Here is a 17,587-nt window from a genome sequence, read left to right as displayed (position 1 = left end):
CTTCCCTCTCTCTTCGCATATGTCTCATAGTAACTAGTTCCTTACTAGACCAAGAAGTCATGTCTCTTCCCTCTCTCTTCGCATATGTCTCATAGTAACTAGTTCCTTACTAGACCAAGAAGTCATGTCTCTTCCCTCTCTCTTCGCATATGTCTCATAGTAACTAGTTCCTTACTAGACCTATAAGTTGTATTCTCTTCTTCTTTTTCACATGTTCCATGTGTTTCTTCATTGTTACTCCTTTTATCTTGATGTTTTAGACTAATGAGATCATAAGTCCTTGGGGGCTTGGTGTTTCTTTTCTCTTTAATTTCTTAGTGAAAGTCTTTCAATGCTATATTATACTTTAACAAGAGTATGAGCATAAGTTTATACTCCTACTAAAGTGGGGGCTGAATGTAGTGTTGTAAATTGTATCCTCATACAATTTCATGCCCACTTGGGCGTCAATTTAGTGTTTCTACCTTCTATGCCCATATTATGCCCAATTATTCTCAAACTAGTGCCAAATTTGTGGTCTTTGATTTTTGTTGTGAAGGATTAGACTAGGGTGCTAGGTGCCATAGTATAGACCAAAATGGCCCAAATTTTAATCCTCTAACAATTGGAAAAAAATTGAGTGGGAAATAATACCCAATGTCAACCTTCTTTGTAATTATAAGTGCTAAAAGATTTTCACAATCCATGTAACTATCAATTTTATGCTTCTGGATTCGATTGTGTATGGGCTATTTTTTAACACGAATGTTTAAGGTCACACAACATGATCCATCATCAAGATGAGAGAGAGTTCAAGGAGCTGAATGGATCACGTAGTATGACCTGAAATGTTGATGTTAAAAAATAGTCCATACATAATCGAATCCAAAAGCATAAAATTGATTCTTCAAAAATTTTGACATGTTTCATGAGGTCGGGTTAGGTATAAAGGAAAGTATTATCCCCTAATTTGAAACATCTCTCATCAAGGAATTTACTTCAAATCAAGTGTTTCAATCGAGCAAGCAATCAAAAAAAAATTAAGGCAGTGAAGGAGAGGTCAAGTATTCATATTTCAAGCATTCATTACAATATCCATGATCAAGTTAATATGACATCTATGAGTTCCTAAATAGAAACATCAACCTTTCATGAATGAAGGTATAACATTTAAATTAAGCATTTATTGCAAATCTAGCCTCCACCCTTCAAGGGTGAGCTCTCTTTTATATTTATTCATCATTATAGAGTTAATTCCAAGCTTGGGGTTTGACTTAGACAAACCCTTATCAACCCAACACCATTTTTTCTCTCGTGTGTGTATAGGTTATAGGTTTATCAAAGTAGGATTGTAGATTCAAAAATTACAGACTAAGAAAAATAACCAAATTTTGAAGAAGAAAAAAACCTTAGACGTTGGGGTATCCCTATGTCTGACACTTTTTCGACAATATTTTAGGGAGATATTTTGAGCGACATTATGATCTCAAATTTGTTTCCAATATCTACATCTGACACCTTCAGGACTAGAATGCCTATTGACATAGTCCAATAGTTTTGGGCTTAAATTATAGATGCAGATTCTTTTTTGTTCCTTATTACTAGATTTGTACTCAAAGTTAACATATCTAATATGTAGCTTCTTATTTATGTTGATTACTCTCAAGTTTGCATTATTAGCACTAATCCTTGCATTTAATCATTCTATCTTATCCAATTATAATAATTCAATTAAAGGAAATTACCAACCATTTGTGCCCAACTATACTAATAGGTTCGAAGTTGGACCTATTGGTCATTTCCTTAATGTGGATTGATGTGAATGGGTTTGATTCTTAGTTTGCATATTTATAATAGTGAATCCTATTCCACAAACTCTATAGCGTGAAATTCAAAATTTTAGAGTAAAGTTTAGAGTGGAATTAGAAAGTTCATTTGTTAGTAATGGATTTTTGAGCAAGCATAACAATTGGTGGGAACATTATCATAAGAGAACCAAAGGATCATACATTATTACTAATGGATGAAGATTATCTTTAATGACATAGCAATTTGTAGCTACATCTAAGAGTAGAAGCTTCAGAGGCTGCAACCTCAGAGGCATTTGGGTTGCCCATGATAGGAGAAATGTATCCTATAGTTGCAGATGTGGTGGCAAAATTTACAAGGGCTAGAGAGCTTTGAGTCCACACCACAAGGAACGAAGCATATATTTTTACCTTAGTTATGGAGAGAAGTGGTAGTCCACGTAATTAGGTATTTGGGATGGAAGAAATTCTCTTCTTTACACAATGCATTTTAAACTATTGAACCATTTATGCCATAATAGGTTAGTAAATGTTCTTAACTACCTATAGAACATGCTCAAAAGGATGGCCACAAAATTTAGGAGGAAGAGGACCCATTCCTCTCTATCCCACCATTGTCTAGTTGTTTTTCTCATTAAGAGAAGTTTATCTACTCAATTTCCCAACATTACTTGGTCCAAGAATTTTGTTCTTGCAATGATATTTATGATAGACACTTATGACCCCATCTAATTGAAAAAGTTAGGGTTGAAGAGAATGATAATCAACTAAGGGATGATGAGAAAATTGAATCCCTTGAAGTTAATGTAGACACCTAAAAATTTCTCATTGATCATGCACTAATTATTCATCTTAATTGATTAAATAATTTTTTAATTATTTAATTAAGTTAATTAATCTTATTCTTCTAGGTTCATATTTCTTCATAACATTACTAATTATTTCTATTTCTATTTCTAATCAATTAGTCATTAAACCCTTTTCTAATATTAATTAAATACCTATTATTTAATTAATTGTGATTTAATTCCTTTAATTGAATAATCCTAATTATTTATCTAAATTCAATTTCTAAATATTTAAATAGTTTCTTTAAATTATTTAATTAACTAATTTATTCTTCTAATTCAAATTCAAATTCCAAATCTCCAAATTCTAATTTTGTTTAATATCATTAATTCTTCTAATTCAAATTCATATTCTTCTGATCATCTAATTTCATTACATGTGCATTTCAATTTCATGATTTCAAAAATCACATTGAATTCCTAAATCAAGTTTGCATGATTTCAAAGATCAAGTTGAATTTAAATAAAATCAAAATTCAATTAGCATTCAAAAATTAAATTGAGTTTTTAAGTCAAGTTCTAAATATATTCCAAAATCAAATTGAATTATAAAAATTCATTATCATGCAAAAATTCAAATTGAATTCCTAAATAATATTCAAAAGCATGCAAGATGAAATTGATATGCAATAAAATATCCTACAACGCATGTTAAATTAATCAATTCAATTAACTGATTAATTAAATCATTCCTTCAAATTCTCTCCAATCATTTATTTCTATCTTCTAATTTGCTTTTTTCCAAAAAGCATTCAATCAGTCATCTCTAGTTAACAATTCGATCTATTTTAATTGATTAATTAAATCATCTCTTTAATTCTCCTCCAATCATTCTTTTTCATCTTTTAATCAGTTGTTTTCTCAATCAGTTAACTCATTTATCTATTCCATCAATTGAATTCTACCTCTCAATCATTTTATTCCATCTTCAAATCAGCATTTTAACTATCAATTAGCCTTTGATCTCACTTGAGTTCCACCTCTTATTCAATCCTCTCCAAAAATCTATAAATTCAGGATCAATTCTTTGTTTTCAACAATCACGAACTTTGAAATCTTGTGTTAGTTGCAGGTTAGCAGCGCAATCTGAGAGCCACCATACCACAAAGAAGAGAAGAACAATGGAAGCTATGATGCAAAATAGGGAGTTTTATATTGTTTAATTGATTAAATTATGCATCTATTTCATTCATTTATGTTTAGGATTGCTTAAATAGTTAAGGAATTCGTGATTTTCCTTATTTTCTAATTAGCTATGATGATTTTTGGCATGAAAACAATAGTGAACCAGACATGAATAACAACTAATTATCCTTCCAAGTTTCTTTTGTGTTTTTTGCATAATTGTACGGATTTTGAGGATTCTTGCAGGTTTTGTATGGATTCCACAAGCGGATCTAAATATTATGCATTTGTTTAGATAGGCTACTACATCTGTATAGACAGATTTACGCATTCGTTTAGACAGTATTACACATTCATGCAGATATGATTATGCATTAGTCCAGACAATTTTATGCATTTGCTGTTATTAATTTTGCATGTTGTCAATTACATTATCCCAATTTTTTGTTCTTTGTTTTGTCTAATTCATCATTAAATTCTATAAATTTGAAGAGTTTAACTTTTTATGTTGATTTAAATATAATATCTCATAGCACGCAAGTGAAATTTAAGATTTCAAGTGCTCAAAGAACAACTGAACAGAAAAGGTGAGCCAAACATTACTGGTGAATCCTAAAAGTGGAAAAAAGAATACAAGACTGAAAAGACCAAGTGGCTATTGCTAAATTTGACAACCTTGTTCTATCATAGATAGTGAAATATGACTTGATTAACATAGACTGGTTGATGAGAGATTTGCCTAGAGGTTAATATTTGATTTTGTAGGTTTTTGGTTGGTGTTTATTTTTTGTTGGGTTTTAATCCTCTTCTTTTCTTTGTGTCACATTTATATTGTCATTGTTATGCAATCATCTTGACAGAGTTACGTAATCGTCCTGTCAGAATTCTGCATTCGTTCAGTCAGGCTTACGCATTCATAGGTTTATTGTACCGCATTCGTTTAGTAGATAATTGGCTTTCCATTTTCTTGTTTATTGTGTGGTTTTCTGGTTATTGATTTCCTATTTGCAGGATGTGGCAAAATTACAGAGAAGGATTGATCATCCCAAATTATTTTTTAGACCACTAATAATTTGATTGCAGGATCCTTTAGGGTTAATTCACTTTTGGATTTTGGGTATAAAATTGACATGCATGATCTCACACTTCATCTAGGTGCTTAAAATAAATCTTGGGATTAAAATTGACATGCATGATCTCACACTTCATTTTGGTGTTTAAAATAGATATGCACATGTGTATCTCACACCTCAGTTTGGACTTTAAAATTGACATGAGTCTTCCTTATCAATAGAATAAATCACACATTGTGATATATAAGGGAAAAAGAACTTTTTTGTGTCTAGGGTGGACCCATTGTTGCATTAAGTACCTTTCTACACACCTTCGAGGTCTTGGGAGAGAGGGAAAGGTGATAAAGACACCCACTTTTTTCTTTTAGTAGTTGATGTTGGAATCAATGAACACTAAGAGGGGGGGGTGAATCAGTGTTCTATAGTTATCAAATTTGTTAACATGATTCTTTAACCACCAGATGCACAAGTAAGAAACTAAAGTACAAAAACACAAAGCAAATAAGCACATAACCATAACATCAATATTTTTACGTGGAAACCCAAAAAGGGAAAACTCATTGTGGGATTTGAACCCACAATATCATTATACTATGGCCAGTATTAGAACAATATTACATTAGGGGAATACACATGCAATCAGGCACACTGCCTAGAGCTCACTGCTCAATTACAAAAGGTCTACAACTCGAAGGAAGGCTCACTGCCTTACATGATAATACAAAATGATTACAATGAGAAATGAACTAAAGAAAAGCATCTAACTATGCCAAATGACAGTTCCGGTTAGGCACAAAGTGATCCGTTGTGTTGTTCTGATAAACTGCTATATTCTGCTCTGCTACTAATTACTGGATCAACAAAACTTAAGGTGCACATGTTAAATTGCACTCAATCACTCCCACAATCATCTAACACATTGTCTTATCTCCTAAAAACATTATCCAAGTTGATCTTGTATATCCGCACTAACAAAATTGATCTCCCACAAGTTGGCTTCTCAAAATATCAAAATATGAAATGTGTAGCTTCAAGTCGGCTCAAATATTCATAAAACCATATTTTGGATCCAAAACATATGTTCACATGCTTCCCATAAGTCGATCCAATTACCTCAATCTTACCAACAACCACTAGAATCACCTCAAAGAATCTGGTCCACACTTTACACGGCCAATCATGAAGATAACCCTGTTTTATTGCTCTACCAGATACTAGACCTTCTAACATGCTTAATAAATAACACCGAAGGATGGGATTGCATGATGATCTACTTCTCATACTCAATCAACTTAACTCTGATCACTAAAACCCAAAACACAACACCAGAAATGAGAAATGCTCACCAAAACTGGATATTGAGTATCATCGACAAACTTATACCAAAACTTACTCAAGACATCTGGATATCCCAAACTCCATACCAGATAAGATCAATAGGCTGAGTTGTCGTAAATGACAACTCCTAAGAAATATCATGCACCAAACATCATCAATATTCAATGGAGCATCACCGCAAAAGTGTCTTATGCCAACAATCTCCCCCTTTGGCATTGATGGTAACACTGTGAAAAATGATAAGTGTTCCAAAACTCAAAAAACTACAAGCAATCCAACAATCTAAAATCTATACACTCAACTGACTCCCCCTAAGAATGAGCATCATTTTTCACTTTTCTCTCCCAAATCTCTCCCCCTTTGACATTAATGGCAAAGGGTAGGAATCCACCAAAACTTATGTATAAATGAATGCAATAATTTACATGAATTTTAAAATGTCTACATAAGTGACCTTCAAGGATTTCAAGTACTCATTACATCCTCTTAGGAAACAATCTAAAACATTTATTAAGGCACTGGACATATATGCATGAATTTCAACACCTTTGAGATCCGATGGCACCGGTTTACCTAAAGCACTGACTGCATCCTAGAGAGCTCCAAGTAAGGTGTCCATCTGGTCAGTGATCAGACTTCTTAGTTCTCCCACTCTTCTTAAAACTTGCTCTTTTTCTTTATGCAAGCCCTTTATTTTTTTAGTGAGATCTATTATTTGAGCTTCAAGAGAACTTGGAAAAATTGAATGAGGGGCAAATGAATGACCAATACCAGCTAGTTTCTCTTCAAGATATATTATTTTCTTATCAATATCTACAGTAAACTTGGGCAAAAAGAGACATGATTTGAATATTTTGCCGCCTTCATCTAGTGCATCTTCTACACTCTTCACGACAATTCTTAGACTTATTATGTCTCCCTCAATCATCTTCCAATTTTGTTGCAACTCCATATCATTAAACCTCTTCTGAACTAATTCACCTGTAACCTTTTCTAATGATTCAAAATGAGTCTCAACGTCACTTAGCATATTCTTTACATTTCTAGACGGTGAAGCACCATAATCCTATCTGTAATCTAGCAAAATCTTCTCCAAAACTTTTGTGGCTAAAGATAACTTTTTTTTCCTCACATTGTGATTTCAACAGGTCCTCACTTGCCTTGATTTGTGTGAGAGTGGCAAGTTTGAATGCTTGAAGAAGGGATAAGGTGCTCATATCTACTAAACCATGAGATAAGTCATCCTCAACATCTGCAATCTACTTACCTTTGTCAGGAACAATGAATGCTATCATGGTTGTTGGAGACTTGTTAGTTTGTTCTTCACCCTTTTCCTTCCCAACTTCTTCATTCTTATCCTTTTTGCCCTCTTTGCCATCATCTTTATTCTTTCTAGCATCACCCATCTCCTCAGCTAGAATCTCTGCTATGATCTCAATCTCTGGAGGATCACGAGTAGCATCACCGGAGTCGTTGATTTCCTGATTTGCAATGAGATCATCTATAGCTTCTTGTTCAACCGGATCAATTTGTACAATGGGATGATCCTGAGAAACTTTTGTTTGTACATGAGTCATTGGAGGAGAAGTGTCTTTGCTTGAATGTCCTTTAAAATTCTTGGTATATCCTCTCTTGTTATTTCTGGACATAGCTTTACTAAGGTTAGTTCTTTTATCCTTTCATCTTCTATACTAGCTATGTGTCTCAGAGTATCCAAGATATCATACAACTCTTTCAGATTAAGGGATGACAATTCAATCAATGCTTTACTAAAAGAATTCATATAAGGGACAACTATCTCTTCAATAGCTCTTCGAACTTTCTCAGAAGAATGCTCATAATATACATAAAGGTTTGTCAAATTACCTTCATTAACTATTGTATCAACAATCTTCTATAATGGGGGTACAATAGTGAAGGAACCTTCAATCTTATCGGACTTGAGGGTTTCATCTATCTCAGATTTCTTCTTGCCTACCCTTGTCTTGTCGGATTGCTCTCCTTGTGACTTAGCTTTCTTGACAAGAGGATCATCACCGGATGTAGGTTTCTGGACTACCCTTGCATAGGTGGTAGTCTTATTTACTTACCTCACCTCTTCATCTGACTCTCTTTCCTCTTTTGTTGCAACATATTGCCTTGAATATTTATCCTTCTCCCTCTTCTCAGCTCCACTGGTAGATGATCCTGGTTTAGGCTTGGGTGGAGGTACCAACTTCTGCACATCAGAGGTAGGTGTAGATTTTTTGGGTTTGGCCTTGTATTGCTTCGAAGGTGAAGATATCAGTTTGGTTTGTGGCTTTACCATATCCTCTTCCTTTAATGTGTTTTGTTCTTTGTCCCTTTGCATAGCTTCTCTTGTAATCCCCATCTGCTCTGCAACCACTTCAACTTCTTTCCTTATTTTCCTTTTCCTTGCCGGTTCAGTGAATTTCTTGTGCAAGCCCATATCCTTCTCCTTAAATGTGTCAAATCTTAGTTCTTTCTAGTCCACCAGTTGGCTCAACATGTGTTGAGCATATGCATCAAGCATGTCAACATAAACCTCATACCCCATTGGCATGATCCACATAGTTCTTGGGCCAACTAACTCCATCAGACATTGATCCTTGTCCACCATAAAATAGATAGTTTTCTCATATTTCTCTACTATGGTCTTAGGAATTCTCTCTCTTTTTTTCATAGTGGCTTGGAAGTTCTTGAAATAGCCCCATAAGGCAAATATTGTCATTACAGTGTCACCTATAACCAACAATCCTTCCTTAATTTGCATAGCCACTGGTTTGTCATAAGCCCATTGGGCTTTTCCTATACCAAGGATCTCATTCATGAAGTATAATGCTAAAGAAACAATAAGGGATCCAAACTTGAAGGTATGTTTGTTATCTTGATTTATTTTCTAAAAGTTACTCATCAATTCACTTAGGAGTACTGAACAAATATCATACCTTTTATCCTCCTTGACCATCTGATATGCAAAGTATGGAAGTACCAGAGACTGAGTTCTGCCTGCTGGATTGATATACCTTGTAGCCCACCACCATTGATTCAAATCTCACATCATGCTCAACTATATAACTAACTATCATCGACTGGTTGTCATATTCGGAATCAGTAAAAGCTGCCATAGTGGTGTTTTGTACTTTCCTTAGATTAGAGATCTCATTGGTTGCACTCAAGCATGTGACTGTTTGAATGGTCTCCTTTGTAATCTTATGAGGTCTGTCTAGCCATATCAACTCATCATGAACCCTGCTTAGAATGTACCACACCCATTCCGCTTCATCAAATACCGAAAAATGGATAAACTGTATGAAACCCTTGTCATGAAGAATCTTATATTTGAGCTTCAAATTTCCCAAACTATTTGTCATATGCTTGTTATAGAGTGAAAGAATGTTTGCATTTCCAAGTTCTTTAATATCGTAGTGAATGTATGCCCTGATATCTTCATTGTGAAGAACACCATACAAAGACTGAAGAAAATGCTTCTTCTGGATCATCTTCAACAAATTTGAAAGGATACTTTTTGAAAACGGGCCTTGCTCTATAAGAAATTCCAACTGCCAGAGGTGTAGCAATACCGGATGCAGATACCATTAATGAATTTAGGGTTTGAAAAGATAGCTCGTGAATGGATAAATACCTCTTGATTCACAACTGGGTGCAAGAAATCATTGGATGATCACTTCAAGCTTGATTTTTGTTGTCAAATCTCTTTCACTCTGTTGTGGTGCTCTTTTCTCTCGTTCGCATTGTGAATAATAAACTTTTGAAATGCCCTTTTAAGCTTTGAAAACCTAATTTTTAGTTGTACTAAATGCTCATCTTTAAAGCTTCCGATTATCTTACTTTTCATGAAATCACCTATCAGAGTCTCAAATCTCCATGAAATATTTTGGATATTATCTGCATGCTTGATCTATATCTTTTGCAACCTTCCGAAACCGGTTATAGATCTTCAAATAGGGGGTTCTATTGATCTGCATGAAATAATCCCCATAAGGCCAAAAAGCCCTAGTTACCGGATGAGGTTCTATCACCAGATTCAGGTGTGGATCCATTATGCACATTTTAATCTTCTTTCTTAACCCACATCTTCTTATGCTGATCTCTGATTTCATCTACCTTTGCTTTGCCTTTCTCATCAGATTTATTCTTCACCAGATCATTGTTCCCGCTTTTGTAATATTTTGCAATATGTGCACATTTGTTGCAAGTATGGAAAACAACATTTCTCTGCATTGATCTAAAATTCATTTGATTTTGTCCCATCCTGCATTTGTTAGATATATGTCCAAACATCCCACAAGCATAGCATCTCTTATTCTGGAAATTGTTTATCATTCGGCACATATTTGACTTGTGCCCAAAGTTGTTGTATTTGAAACATTGACCGGTAAAGGTAGGATCATTATTCATCACATTATTCATCCTACTTTTGCATTGATTTTCCATATGACCAAATCTATTGCAAGGAAAATATCCAGCATTGAATTTATAAGCATAGCTATCTTACCAGAGGTTTCTGGTTCTGCTAATGATTAGATTTTGCATTACTCTGTCTAGAACCAGAGGATTCTCCTTTCTCATATCAAAGTCCTCGTGTCTTTTCCATGTCTCTAAATTTCCAACATCTCATCCAAATGGGTTGAACTAGCTTTGAACTTCTCTTTGTACACATTACCAGTAGTCATCTGATCTCTTGGAATTATGATCTGCCTTTCAATTTTTTGCCCATCATTCTTTATTTGCACCAGTTCAAGCTTCAAGTAATCATTCTCATATGTCAATTTGCAACATTCATCAGATCTGTCCTTCAAGGATTGAGTCAAGCTTTCTTCATTCTTCTTTTGGTCTTCAATCTCCTTAGTCAGCTTCATCACAATAGATTGCATCTCATTCCTCATAACTGTATTCTCCGTAGCCAGCTTCTCACATTCATTTGTCTTATCTTGTAGAATTTTATTGTCAACATTTTGTTCTTCTTTTTCCTTCAACTTGTTCATCAGCCCCTTTCTCTTTTCCCAAGAAGTGTTCAATTGATCTTTCAATGTCTTAATAAAGTCTTCAACTATATTCAAATTTCTTTTCAGGCTACTCTTTTCCTTCATCACTGCATCAAGATCTTCAAGCGCTACACTAAGTTGTCTCTGCAAACCGAAGTTCATTGATTCAATCTTCTGGATCTTCCTCAAGCTATTAGGATTCCTCAAAGGAACTAGGCTCTAATAACAATTGTTGGAATCAATGAACACTAAGAGGGGGGGTGAGTCAATGTTCTGCAGTGATCAAATTTGTTAACCGAATTTTTTATCCACCGGATGCATAAGTAAGAAACTAAAGTGCAGAAACACAAAGAAAACAAGCACATAACCATAAAACCAATATTTTTACGTGGAAACCCAAAAAGGGGAAAACCACAGTGGGATTTGAACCCACAATATTATTATACTATGGCTTGTAGTAGAACAATATTACATGAGGGGAATGCACATGCATTTAGGCACACTAGCTAGACCTCACTGCTTAATTACAAAAGGGCTACAACCCAGAGGAAGGCTCACTGCCTTACAAGCTAATAAAAAATGATTATATCGAGTAATGAACTGAATAAAAGCCTCTAACTATGCCAAATGAAATTTTTGGTTAGGCACAAAGTGATTCATTGTGTTGTTCTAATAAAACTGCTTTGTTCTTCTCTACTACTGATTAGCGAATCAACGAAACTTAAAGTGCGCATATGAAACTGTGCTCAATCGCTCCCAAAATCATCGATCACACATCATCTCATCTCCCAAAAATATTATCCAAGTCGATCTTATATATCCGCACTAACAAAATTGATCTCCCACAAGTCGGCTTCTCAAAATATCAAAATATGAAATGTGTAGCTTCAACTCGGCTCAAATATTCACGAAACTATATTTAGGATCCAAAACATATGTTCACATGCTTCCCACAAGTTTGTCCAATTACCTCAATCTTACCAATAACCACCAAAATCACCTCAAAGAATCCAGTCCACACTTTACACCACCTATTATGAAGATAACCATGTTTTACTGCTCTACCAGATATCAGACCTTCTAACATGCTTAAGATAAAACACTGAAGGATGGGATTGCATGATAACCTGCTTCTTATACTCAACCAGCTTAACTCTGATCACTGAAACCAAAAATACATCACCAAAACTATACACTAAGTATCAGCAATAGACTTATACCAAAACTTACTCAAGACATCCAGATATCCCAAACTCCATACCAGATAAATCAATAGGCTGAGTTGTCATCAATGACAACTCCTAATAAATCTCATGCACCAGACATCATCAATCTTCCCCGGAGTATCACCACAAAAGTGTCTTATGCCAACAGTTGAGGGATATTTTTGGCTGGAGATTTTATCACCCCACAGAGGTATTTCAAATTGGGATACATTGGGGATATCTTCTCTCTCAACGTACTCTCGAGCGGGTTTTTTTTGAGCCGCTATATAAACATACTGGTTAGGTGGCTAGAGTGTTGAGTGAATTCGACGTATATGGAGGCCTTCTCTGCACCAATAAGCTTAACTAAATCCTTAAGTGGCTTGCTCTGAGAATTCATCATTGGATTGGTACCCGTCAAAATTTACAATAAGAACCAACTTAGTAAACCAAATTTCACATTCATTGATTCAGGGAGTGCAGATCGTATCCCATAGATACCCTTCATGTAGCTTGCATTATGAAACAAAAATCCCTCAATGATAAAGATCAGATTTTTGGGGTAAGAGAGACTAGCATGTCTGAGAAGTGTGTGTCGTGGAGTGGAGCCAGTGTTGCTAGACTCTCTAGCTGTTCATCTTGTTTCAATATTGTGTAAGGGCCTCTTTGAATGGTTTCCAATATCTAGCCTAAGATTGTTTGATATGTTTTTGTATGTATCATTGTGTTAAACCAGTACTGAGTCAGTATTGATCTTGGCCTATTTTAGGCCCTACCTTGAGTAGCTCTAAATTCTCAGAGTTTGTCAAAACACAATTCATCCAACTATACTTATTTTTAGACAATGTTCTCAGAATTGAAAAAAGACTTGTCCCAAAAACAAAGTTACTTGAAACAAAGTCTATCTTGAAATGTCAAACAGTCCAACATAGTCCATAATTTTCATAGCAAAGAGATCTTATATACTTGTGACCATAGGTTTTCTGAGAGTCCTTAGGTTTTACATCATCCTCATTATAGTCCTCATTTACTTCCTTACTCTACATCAGTCCTTGCATTAGTCCTTGCATCGTCCTCATTTACATCAGTCCTTGCATAAGTCCTTGCATAGTATTCATCTACATCTTCATAGAATTCCTATATACGTCATCATAATCTTCATATAGGTTCATGCATAAAAAGATCTTTATGTCCCATTAACATTCTCATAAATCTTTACATAGATATTCATTCTAGTAGCGTCATAATCTTCATTTCGGTCCTTGTTTAGGCTCCATATATGCCTGTCATAGTTCATCACCATTTGCTTAATCATCTTAAAAGATCAGAGCATGTTTCATAATGGGTCTACTAGGTGATGGTTTGCTCCCTTTTGAGCAACCTAATCTAGTGTCGAACGACAGTCAACAACAAATCCTTGATGGCTTAGATAACTTGGCTTGGGATTTAAAGACAAGTACACCTCAATACATAGGAGTCAGTTTTAAACTAGATCGAGAGTATAAGATTGCCCACAAAATTGATAGAGAAATTGCGAGAAAACTCCTTCGACAAGAACTTGAGAGACTTGCATTACAAACACTTCAACAAAGTCCTCAACAAGTTGCGCATTCTAATCCCCAATAGAGAGTTAGGTCTAGGTTTTCATACATCACTTCTCTTTTGTCTAGAGTCTTGCATTCATACCCTAGGTCCGTCGTCATCTTTCATTACGTCTTACTGTCTTAAATTACAATCACAAGGTCACAAAAAGAAAAGGGTAAAATGGATCCAAACAATGACCTGTCGATTAACCCTGCTTGGAACATGGATCTATCAAACAGTTAGAACTATCAACAATTGAATCCTTATGTCATGCCAACAATACAAGAGCTACAACAAAAATTGACACGTGAAGAGATTGAGGCTGCTCAACAAGACCCACACGTCCTCATGATCCTAAATACTCTTATAAATAATAAAAGAAATAGGTATCTTTCTTTCTTATTACAGAATGGTGCCTAGTTACCTCAAGATATTGATGTCACAACGATCCTACCACCAGGAATCACCTTAAGTCAAAATAGCATTCAAGTAGCCAATGTAACACAAACACAATCTATGACTTCAAGTTCATCCCAAAATGCATCAACATCGTCAATTCAAGAAATTTTGGTGTCAAACATAGGTTATCAAGCAAGTGCATCATCCTCAACTATGAATGTTAGCACACAAACACAGGTTATCATAACTTCTCAAACCACACCAGCAATATCAAGTGCTTCTACACCAAGTCAAACACAAGCCTTGCATGTTTCCCATATGACAAGTGCAACACAACCTCTGGTATCCCATTCATTAAGTTCCATATACAATCATCATAACATAAATCCAAGTTTCGCTAATATAATGGGTACAATTCAACCAAACATTGGTTCACAATTTTCTTATTTCACAACACCTAGTGGAAGTCACAATACACAGAATTATAGTTATGGTACATTTCAACAAGCTCCTATTTACACTACCACTAATCCTTTTGTGGGGAATGTACACGCACAGAGTGCACCATTAACTCAAACAAAAATTCTAACCCAACAAGTGCAAAATATCCAACAACAAGCGACAACTATGCAAATTGGTTTATGACAAAAAGAGATACAATACAAGACTTACGTCCTTATCCCTTTTATCATACACTATATATGCCCGCTTTCCCTCCATACTTTGAAACACCAAAATTCAACAGATACCGAGGGAAAGGTGATCTTAGGTACCACATCAGAGAATTTTTCACTACATGTATAGAGGTTGCAAATGAGGACACCTATATGATGAGATTATTTCCTAAGAGTCTTAGAGATTCCGTTTTGGAATGGTTTTCACACTTTCCACCAAAGATTAGATCAAGGGGTGAACTAGTTGAACAATTAATTGTAAATTTATCACATAACATTGATACCCTAATTACATTAATGGATCTTTGCACTACAAAACAAAAGGAAAATGAAACCTTCGCATCCTTTTTACAAACATGGATATCCCTCTACAGAAGATGTCAGAGTCATATTCCAGAAACTAAACAAGTTGACATATTTTCAAAGAACTTAATTCTAAAGATTAAATACCCAATACAAATGCAGTGTTTGACCTCATTCAAACAAATCATGGAAAAAGCCTTAAAATGTGATAAAGGGCTTGTAGAGAAAGGTATTATAAAATATGGAGGTGCTACAAACAACACAAACAATGATAAACCTAAGTTCTGGTCAAGAAACAAGAATGTGACTAATGATGGTATTGTGGATACCCATATAGTGAACAAGGCTCAACCAACTATTTATTTACAAGTACCTATCCAATTACCCTTTTAGAATAAAAGTTTGTATCCCAAAAACAATACAGTATCAACAAATACAAATGTTGCACCAGCTACAAATGCGAGATTCCTAAGAAAGAATTCTCCAAGAAGGAATTATGTGCCATTGGGAGAGCCCATTAGGTCAGCATTAAAGAAATTGATACAAACAAATATGATCACTTTTCCAAATATTAGAGTGTATGAACCAGATCCTTTCAAACCAAACTAGTGGAATGATAATGATTTCTATGACTATCATTGCACAAAGGTTCATAAGACAACGAGTTGCTACAAGTTGAAGACCCTAATTCAAGATTTGATAGACCAAGGTGGTATCACAGTGGACACAAACAAAGGTTTGGCAAACACAGACCACACTATCTTTAAATATCCTTTTGTCAAACATGTCAAAGGCAAGGCATCAACATCAGGAACACAAGACCACTACTAACTATACAAAGGTCTCATATGACTATACCATTTATGCAGTTAGTGCAGGAGATGCAATAAATATTGACCCAATAGATAAATTTGATGATGGGACAAATGATGATGAGCAAAGTCAATGGACCGATAACTGTGATAATCAGGTTTGCATGATGTCAGAAGCACCAAGGTATGATAAAGATATGAGAATCTCTATCTTATAGACTGGGGGCAAGAAGAACCCCCATAATCAAGATGTTTTGAAGAAGATGAGGTTATAGAAAAATTCATGGGTGTCAAAATTTCACATGATGATTATAAGATAGGATATGAAATAAACCTTGATAACACAAAATATCTTGAAGGAGTAAAATCCTTCACAAGAGATAATATAGTGGCTACTATAACAGTGAATCCAAGACACAAAGATTGTGCAGTCATCACGAGCCAATCAAAAGTGACCTTAGAAGGGGTACCATCAAATCATTCGTCAGTAGCAGGAAACTATAATGTGGTTGAGCAATTGAAGAAAACCCCAGCACAAATATTCCTTTTTGAGTTATTGTGCATATCACCAAATCACAAGGCTATCTTAGATAAAGAACTTCAAGACTCAGTGGTTGCCAGAGACATAGATGAAAATACTTTTCAATCCATGGTAGGGAATTTGGCTACTTCTACCCATATTGCTTTCACAGAATGGGTTGTTCCTACTAATAGGCCTTTCCACAATGATCCACTACATATAGAGACTTATATACATAAGAAGAAAGTTAGAAGAGTACTCATAGATGGAGGAGTTGGTCTTAACATTTGTACACTAAATTTGGTCAAGGCATTGGGATATTCTGAACTTCATATTGATCCTACAAAGAGAATAAAAATCAAGGCATATGATGATGAAGAATTCCCTTCAAAAGGTGTGGTTACACTACCAGTATAAATAGGACCTATCATAACAGAAGCTACCTTTCAATTCTTGGATAGAGAGATGGGATACAACATGCTATTAGGTCGCCCATGGATTCATGCCATGTAGGTTGTACCTTCGACATTCCACCAATGCGTTAAATTTCCATACAATGGCATTGAAATCACCATCCATGGTGATCTAAACACATTCCAACATTGTAATCACTTAAAGGCAAGTGTGGATAACCAGGTACCTATCAATCAAGCAACCCCGCTCACCACACAAATGGAGTCATTTACAATTACATAAACACAAAAATCTACTCCTACGACACCTTTTTTATAGATTAAAGAAGTCGAATATGGGGAATATTCCATTACAAGTACATCAAATATCATACAATTATCTCTTTCTCCTAGATATTTTGGGAAACCTTAGAATACTTTAATAAAATAAGATAAAGGAAAAGAGATAGTCAAATACTCAGATTCATGCTCATTCATTAGATGGGGAGACTTACAGG

The sequence above is a fragment of the Cryptomeria japonica genome, chromosome 2 (genome assembly GCF_030272615.1).
Source record: "Cryptomeria japonica chromosome 2, Sugi_1.0, whole genome shotgun sequence".
Lineage (NCBI taxonomy): Eukaryota > Viridiplantae > Streptophyta > Pinopsida > Cupressales > Cupressaceae > Cryptomeria > Cryptomeria japonica.
The sequence above is the reverse complement of the archived record's forward strand: the minus strand, read 5'-3'. Positions refer to the sequence as shown.